Source organism: Tamandua tetradactyla, chromosome X (assembly GCF_023851605.1).
Source record: "Tamandua tetradactyla isolate mTamTet1 chromosome X, mTamTet1.pri, whole genome shotgun sequence".
Taxonomy (NCBI): Eukaryota; Metazoa; Chordata; class Mammalia; order Pilosa; family Myrmecophagidae; genus Tamandua; species Tamandua tetradactyla.
In genome coordinates, this window is record NC_135353.1 from 88,339,802 (window position 1) to 88,348,885 (window position 9,084).

Sequence of the window (9,084 nt, forward strand, 5' to 3'; positions counted from 1 at the left end):
AACATAATTAACTGGAAACTTGAATAGGGAATGCGATCTTGTTATTTTGCACTGTTAATATAATACTCATATAACCTGGAGTATTTTTGGCCAGAAAACAAAAACAAAGTATTTGCAGTGCCCCCTTGAGGACTGAGGAAAAAATGTGGAAATATTAAACTTTCACACCTGGGAATTCCTGATAGTCTCTCAAGTATTAGGGACTCCAAATTTTATAAACCAACCCTTTGATATTGGGGCTTTACCTTAAAAAACATATTCCTACAAAGGAGGAGCTAAGCCTAATTATGATTATGCCCGAAGGTCACCCCCAGATAGCCTCTTTTGTTACTCAAATGTGGCCTTTCTTTCTAAGCAAACTGCAAATAAACCCACTACATCATGTATAATGCCCAAAGACCACAATCCATCAACACTTTCAATTTTAGATACTTTCAATTATTCTGAAGAGAAAGATAATCAATAAACACACCTCACCAAATAGGAAATCTAACCCTCTCCTTAACTCTTTGTCCCTCCTCCTATTATTTACTTCTGCTGTTTCTGTGGTACTGCTGATGTTTTCCTTTTAAACACATAACATGCAATAGCAATTTTCTCCCTATACCTTGGATTTAAACACTCTTTTTACACAAATAATACCTCTGACGTACTTCTTGCAAGAAATTGTTTTTATTTCTAGTGTTAATCAGTGGGACACATAGGTCTATACAACCCCTTTCCATCATGTTCACCTTCAGTATGGTAATATTGCTTATGGACTCACTAGAGAATCCCTTTACTTCTATCTATTCCCTTATATTTGAGTTCAACCTCATTAACTAACCATTCACCCAACTCTAGCTTGAATGTATCTCTAAGTCCCCTAAATTCGGTATTACAAGCCTACAATTTATCTTTACCATGGTCATAAAAGTAGAGTCATACAGTATCTATCCTTTCATGTCTGCCTTATTTCACTCTGCATTATGTCCTCAAGGCTCATCCATCTTGTCATACGCTTCAGGTCATCATCTCATCTTACTGCTGCATAATATTCCACTGTATGTATGTGCCACATTTTGTTATACTGCTCATCTGTTGATGGGCATTTGGGTTGTTTCCATCTTTTGGTGATTGTGAATAAAGCTGTTATGAACATCGGTGTGCAAATGTCTGTTTGTGTAACTGCTTTCAGTTCTTCTGGGTACATACCAAGTAGTGCAATTGCTGGTTCATAAAACAGTTCGATATTTAGTTTCCTAAGGAGCCATCAAAGTGTCATCCATAGCGGCTGTAGCATTATACATTCCCTCCAGCAGTGCATAAGTGTCCCAAGTTCTCCACATCCTCTCCAACATTTGTAGTTTCCTGTTTGTTGAATAGGAACCACTAGTATAGGTTTTAGGTGGTATATCATTGTAGTCCTGATCTGCATTTCCCTTATAGCTAATGAAAATGAGCATCTCTTCATGTGCTTTTGAGACATCTGTATTTGCTCTTCAGAAAAATGCCTCATCATATCTTTAGCCCATTTTATAATTGGGTTGTTTGCTCTTTCGTTTTTGAATTGTATGATTTCATTATGTATATAGGATTTCAATCCTTTGTCAGATGTGTGATTTCCAAATTTTTCTCTTCACCTTTTTGATAAAGTCTTTTGAGGTACTGAAGCATTTGATTTTTAGGAGTTCCCATTATCTTTTTTTTCTTTTGCTGCATGCGTTTTGGGTGTAAAGTTTGCCAAGCTACCTCCTATTACTAGATCTTGAAGATGTTTCCCTACATTTTCTTCTAGAAGCTTGATGGTTCTAGTTCTTACGTTAAGGTGTTTGATTCACTTTGAGTTAATTTTTCTACAAGGTGCAACTTAAGGGTCCCCTGTTTCATTCTTTTGGCTATTGCTCTTCAGTTCTCCAAGCCCATTTATTGAAGAGATAATTTTATGCCAGTTCATTGGATTTGAGGGCCTTGTCAAAAATCTGCTGATCATCAATTTGGTGGTCTATTTCTGCACTCTTGATTTGATTGCACTCATCAATATTTCTATCTTTGTGCCAACACCATGCTTTTTTTTTTTACCACTGTAGCTTCACAATAATTTTTAAACACAATAATTGTTAATCCTCCCACTTTGTTCTTCTTTTTTAGGATGCTTTTTGCTATTCAGGCTCTTTTTCCCTTCCAGATGAATTTGGTAACTAACTTTATCACGTCTTCAATGTAGGTTGTTGGAATTTTGATTGATACTGAATTGAATCTGTAGATCCATATGTGTAGAATTGACATCTTAACTATATTTAACCTTCCTATGCATAAGCAAGGAATGTCTTTCCATCTATTTAGACCTTCTTTGATTTCTCTTAGCAATGTTATGTAGTTTTCTGTGTAGAAGTCCTTTATATCCCTAGTTAATTTCATTTTTAGGTACTTGATTCTTTTAGTTGCTATTTTGAATGGAATATTTTCCTTAACTGACTCCTAGTTATATCATTGCTTGTGAATAGAAACGTTACTGAGTTTTGCACATTAATTTTATATCCTGCAACCTTGCAGAATTTGTTTATTAACACAAGTAACCTTGCAGATTTCTCAGGATTTTACAAGTGTAGCCATCATGTCATCTGCAAATAATGAAAGTTTTACTTCTTCCTTTCCAATTTGGATGACTTTTATTTCTTTGTCCTGCCTGATTTCCCTAGCTAGAAATTCTCACACAATATTCAATAATAGTGGTAACAGAGGGCATCCTTTCTCATTCCTGATCTTGGGGGGGAAGCTTTCAGTCTCTCTCCATTGAGTAGGATGCTGGCTATTGGTTTTTCATACATGTTCTTTAATATATTGAAGAAGTTACCTTTGGTTCCTATCTTTTGAAGTGTTTAAATCAGAAAATTATGTTGACTTTTGTCAAATGCTTTTTCAGCGTCAATGGAGAAGATCATGTTATTTTTTCCATTTTGATTTGGAATGTGCTATATTACACTAATTGATTTTCTTGTGTGGACCTATCCTTGCATTCCTGGTATAAACTCCACTTCATCTGTTGTATAATTCTTTTAAGAGGTTATTGGATTTGATTTGCTAGTATTTTGTTGAGAATTTTTAAATCTGTGTTCATTAGGGAAATTGGCTTGTAGTTTTCCTTTCTTTTAGCATCTTTACCTGCTTTTCTTACTAAAATGATATTAGCTTCCATGCTCACTTTAGCAGCACATGTACTAAAAATCAGAATAATACAGAGAAGATTAGCATGGCCGCTGTGCAAGGATAACACACAAACCTGGAAACATTCCATATTTTTTTACAAGAAAAAATATATTAGCTTCATAAAATAAGCTAGGTAGTGTTCCTTTTTCCTCAATTTTTTGGAAAAGTTTGAGGAGAATTGGTGTTAAATCTTTTTGGAATGTTTGATAAAATTCCCCTGTGAAACCATCTGACCCCTGGCCTTTTTTTGTAGAAAGATTTTTGATGACAGATTGAATCTCTTTACTTATGACTTGTTTGTTGAGATCTTCTAATTCTTTCTAAATCAATATATCTTGTTTGCATGTTTCCAGGAATTTTTCCATTTCAACTAAGTTGTCTAGTTTGTTGGCATATAGTTGTATCCTTTTATGATTTCTTTTATTTCTTCAGGGTCTGTGGTAACACACCTCTTCTTGTTTCTGATTTTATTTGCATCCTCTCTCTTTTGTCAGTCTTGCCAATGGCCCAGCAATTCTACTGATTTTTCTCAGAGAACCAGCTTTTGGTTGTATTGATTCTTTCTGTTGTTCTTTTGTTCACTCATTCATTTAACTCTGCTTTCATTTTTGTTATTTATCTTCTATTTGCTTTGGGTTTAGTTTGCTGTTCTTCCTCAAGTTCCTCCATTGAGGAGTTAAGTCGTTGATATTTGCTCTTTCCTATTTTTTTTAATATAGGCATCTAGGGTCATAAATTTTCCTCTCAGTATAGCCTTTCCTGCATCTCACAAGTTCTGATATGTTGTATTAACCTTTTCATTCAACTCCAGATAGTTACTGATTTCTCTAGAAATTTCTTCTTTGATTCACTGGTTGCTTAAAAGGGTGTTTTTTAATCTCCATATACTTTTGAAATTCTCATTCTTTCGTGATTATTGATATCTAGCTTCATTCCATTGTGACCAGAGGAAATGCTTTGAATAATTTCAATGTTTTTACATTTATAAACACCTGTTTTATGCCCCACCATATGATCTACCATAAAGAATGTTTCATGATCATTACAGAAGAATGAATATCGTGTTGTTTTGGTGTGTAATGACCTAAACATGTCTGTTAGGTCTAATGCATCTATCAGGTTGCTTAACTTCTCTATTTTCTCATTGTTCTATCTATAGAGGAGAGTGCTGTGTTGAAATCTCTTACTATTATTGTTGAAACATCTATCATTCCCTTCAGTTTCCCAATGTCTGTATTACGTACTTTGGAGCTCCTTGATTGGGAGCGTAAGCATTTATGATCATTGTTTCTTCTTAGTGAATTGTCCCTGTTAACATATAGTGTCCTTTTTTGACTCTTCTGATGTCTTTATATTTAAAGTCTATTGTGTCTGATATTAATATAGCTACTCCTGCTTTCTTTTGGCTACATCTTGTGTGGAGTATCTTTTTCCTTCCTTTCACTTTCAATCTATTTGTATCCTTGGGTATAAGATTAGTCTATTGTAGGCAGCATATACCTGATGTTCTAGTTTGATAGCGGTCGAATGCAACACACCAGAGACGGATTGGCTTTTAATAAAAGGGGATTTATTTTGTTGGTTCTTCAGAGGAAAGGCAGCTAACTTTCCACTGAGGTTCTTTCTTATGTGGAAGGCACAGGATGGTCTCTGCTCATCTTCTTTCAGGCCCCTGGGTTCCAACAACTTTCCCAGGGTGACTTCTTTCTGCATCTCCAAAGGCCTGGGCTGAGCTGCAAGTGCTGAGATGAGGAATGCCAAGCTGCTAGGCTGTGCTACATTGTGTTCTCTCATTTAAGCACCAGCCAATTAAGTCAAACGTCACTCATTGCAGCAGACATGCCTCTTAGCCGACTGCAGATGTAATTAGCAACAGATGAGGTTCACCTACCATTGGCTTGTGTCCGCAGCAACAAGACTAGCTATGCTCATCTGGCCAAGTTGACAACTGAATCTAACACACCTGGATTATATTTCTTGATCCATTTTGCCAATCTGTATCTTTTAATTGGTAAATTAATCCAGTAATATTCAAAGTTATTAGTGAAAAGACCTTTCTTGAGTCCAACATTTTATATTTTGGATTTTATCTGTCAGATCTATATAGTCTTTTCCCTCTTTCTCTTTTTATCCATTAAGTTACCATTAGTGGTACTCTTAAATTCTGTGCCATCCTCCAGACCTCCTTCTCCTGTCTTTCTTTTTTCAACTGGCAGAACTGTCTTTAATATTTCTTGCAGGGCAAGTTCTTTCAGGATTTGTTTGTCTTTGAATATTATAATCTCTCCCACTGTTTTGAAGGACTATTTGGTTGGGTACTGAATTCTCACCTTTAAGTCTTTCTCTTTCAGGATCTTAAATATATCATACCACTGCCTTCTTGCTTCCATAGTGCCAGTTGATTAGTCTGAATTCAGTCTTATGTGGTTACCCTTGTATGTAGTAGATTGTTATTCTCTTGCTGCTTTCAGGATTTTCTGCTCCTTTTCAACATTTGACAGACTGAGTAGTATGCATCTTGGGGAAGGTCTATTAGGATTTATTCTATTTGGAATTCATTGGGCTTCTTTGATTTGCATATTTATGTATTTTATAAGGGTTGGGATGTTTCCCCCATTATATCTTCAACTAATCTTCTTAGCCCTTTGCTATTCTCTTCTCCTTCTGGGACACCAATGATTCTTATATTTGTGCACTTTGCTTTGTCCATCATTTCCCTGAGATCCAATTCAATTTTTTCCATCTTTTTTTGCCATTAGCTGTTTTGAGTGTTCGAAACCAGTTGCCCTGTCCTCTAGCTGACTTATTCTTTCTTCTGCCTCTTCAAATCTTATGTTCTGTGTCTGTAGCATGTTTTTTACTTGGTCTACAGCATCTTTAATCTCTGTGATATCTGCTATTATTCTACTTATTCTTCAAATATTTCAAATTCCTCTGTATGCTGTTCTTGTGTCTTCTTGATCTTCTTTATGTCATTAGCCATCCCACTTATTTTATGTAGTAAAGTTATATAAACATATTTGATTAGGTGTTCCAACATCTGTGTCTCCTCTGGTGTTTTAATTTGGTCATTATTCTGGCCTATATCTGTATGCATCATGACATGTTTAGTGATCTTCTGCTATCTTCATGGCATGTAAATATCTTGATTAGTTCACTGTGGAATTTGCTTTCCTACAGCAGTCTAAAGCTTTGTATTTGCAGAATGGATATGGAGCAGGATGCAAGACACAGGGCATGGCATAACAGTGTGGTGATGTGGTGCAGTGCAGGTACAGGTGAAGGATGGGGATGCTGCACTGGCACCTATAAGTGTGGCCACCAAGCTGTGGGAAGGATGTGTCTATGCAGTTGCATGGGTCTTGGAGCTAGTGCCCTGGTGTGTGCTGAGCTCAGAGCAGTGGGTCAGTGGTATGCCTGTATGGTCTGGGGATGCATGTGACCCAGCTTTCCAGGTCAGGGTTTGCCCAGAGCTAGGAATGTGTCTTGGTTGTGTGTACATGCACAGATATGGGGGAGCTGTAAACTGATGTTCATGCCTACAGAGCTCAGGCAGGGTGGGGTCTGGTTGCAAGACAGTAAAGGCTAGAGTAATTGCATCCTGGATATTGAGGTAAGCACCTGCAGCCTTTAGGTGTTGGTGATCACCTGCAGGGGCTAGGACAGGGAGGTAGGACTTGTGAGGGGTGGGACTAGACTACACTTGTGCTGGAGAGGTGAGTTGGGCTGGGGCAGGCATGCATGCATTTGGGGTCAGGGTGTGGGGTGGGTACACATGTGGGGGTTGTCAGGGCCGGGGTGCTTCTGGTTCTGGTAGGGTGGTGGGTGATGGGTTCAGGTGCATGCGGTTTGCGGTGGATCACAGGTTGTAGGGCTGCACTGGTGAGAGTAGCACATTCAAGGAATGTGGCTTGGCTTACTTTGTAGTCCCCATCTCCCTGTCCATGCACTCCTGAGGGCTTTGGGTTTCCATGTTAGGCTGTTTGCACCAACGAGGCAGTCTCCAGATCTTTGATTTTCACTTCCTCAATTTTTGCAACCAGGCCCTCCCTATGGGGTGTAGAGGACTATCCCAGGCACTCACACCCTGAAATCACTGTGTCAGTCACCTTCCCATCCCTTCTCTAGCTGTTCTTTGGAGCTGGGGTGAACTTAATCTGTCCTATTCCACCATTTTCCAGGAACTCAAACCTTAGTATAATTTTAAATTTGTATTAATAGCAATGATTTAAGTTTGACTTATATATCTTTAAACTCATCTAAATATCTGATCATGAATTTATCTTATATAATACACATAAAGTAGTGTAGGATGCAGAAATAAATTTAAATAAATTATAATATGCAGAATAAATGAAAACAAAGCAACATATGTCTTATATTATTAACAATGTAAAACGTTGTTTAGTATGTTTTGGCTTTTACATCAAAAATAATCCACAGTGGGAAGTTTATTGATATGATATTTGAAAAAATACTACTTAGGCAAATAACTTTTAATATGTGAATATAACTGAAAACTAACTCTGACTGAAAATTTATATAACAATGAAAATAGACTAAATGCCAGCAAATGAAAAATAACATAGTATTTTCATCCAAGAGGTGGTGCAGTGCAGTAATTTTTGTTGGATGTGAAGTTTGAACAACTATGAAGTAAAAATTTGTCTTAGACTCCCCCCTCCAAACAACTGCCTTAGATCCTTCTATCACTAGAGATGAATGTGTTCCTGCTACATCAGAGTGCCCAGGTCCCACTCAGCCCCCAAAGCCTTATGACTCCTTGCAGTGTTCTGTGCTCCAATCTCATCACCTTCTTCTTAATCCACTTTATCAAAAACTTACCTATATAAATTACTCCTTCTGGAGCTTGCCAAGTCACATGGTTAACTAAGATGTTAATGTATTTCTCCAGTGTCAAATATTTTTGTTTTCACAGAACTATTTTTTGAGACAAGTTGCAATAAAGAGTGATTCTAATGATCCAGAATTATTTAGGTTTTGAGGGCTTTTTCTGCCCCAACAATTCCAGCATCTCTCCATTTGCCTACTTTATGCATGCCTTGTGTGGACCCTAGTAATTCTTCTTTGGCTGAAATGGTAGCCATTACATTAACAGCAGCAGTCAAAGCACACTCTGATTTCAGTGCTGTTTAGAAATGTGGTGCTGAACAATGAAAAGAAAATCTGAGACACGGAGTGTTGCTTTTAAAACAAAATCTTAGCTTCCTATCCTTGAATAAGTTTCCTGCAGAATCTAACAGTCTAAAAAAAAGTTATTAGAACCCACCAATAAACGCAAAGAACTAGGACTTTTAAAATGAATCACTGGAGTTAAATATTCAGTCTGTATAATACTTAAGGTGTTTATAATTTTTTTCAAAGGTACTGTGATGTGGTTTGTGATTTAATTCAACTGAGGCAAGGTTTCCATGCCATTTTACTCAATCCTTCCAAAACAAGGCACAACCTCATGTTCAGATGGCTGAACTTTTGAAGAGTCAGGCCAAAGTTTGTCTCTATAATTGACATGCAGAAATACTTGTTGATAGATAACACCTGTCAAGATCTCCTTTTAAGATGTTTGAATAAATAATAAATGTTAATTTCACAAAAATGTAATGAGAGTGCTGGAAACAAAACCTATTCTAAATTCCCTTAACTTTCTACATTGGAATTCCTGAATCAAGAATCACTCATGCTCTCTCCTGGTCAGATGAAAGACAAACTTTATCTTATCTAACTGTGGGGGAGAAGACAACAGAGAATAATCAAGTATCATTATAAGATCCCTCAAAAAACACTCATTTTCATTCATAGGAAAAGTATGAGGAATATAGTTGCATGAATTGTACTACTTCTATCTGGAAAGCTATCCTACTGGCTACAAGCAAC

General features: G+C 36.9%; 1 non-coding gene across 1 annotated transcript; it reads left to right on the forward strand.

Moving 5' to 3' along the window:
* Positions 1 to 3,176: 3,176 nt before the first annotated feature.
* On the forward strand, positions 3,177 to 3,283 carry LOC143672307 (U6 spliceosomal RNA). The gene has a single exon (XR_013169772.1). It is a non-coding gene; the product is annotated as a U6 spliceosomal RNA (small nuclear RNA).
* Positions 3,284 to 9,084: the final 5,801 nt, after the last annotated feature.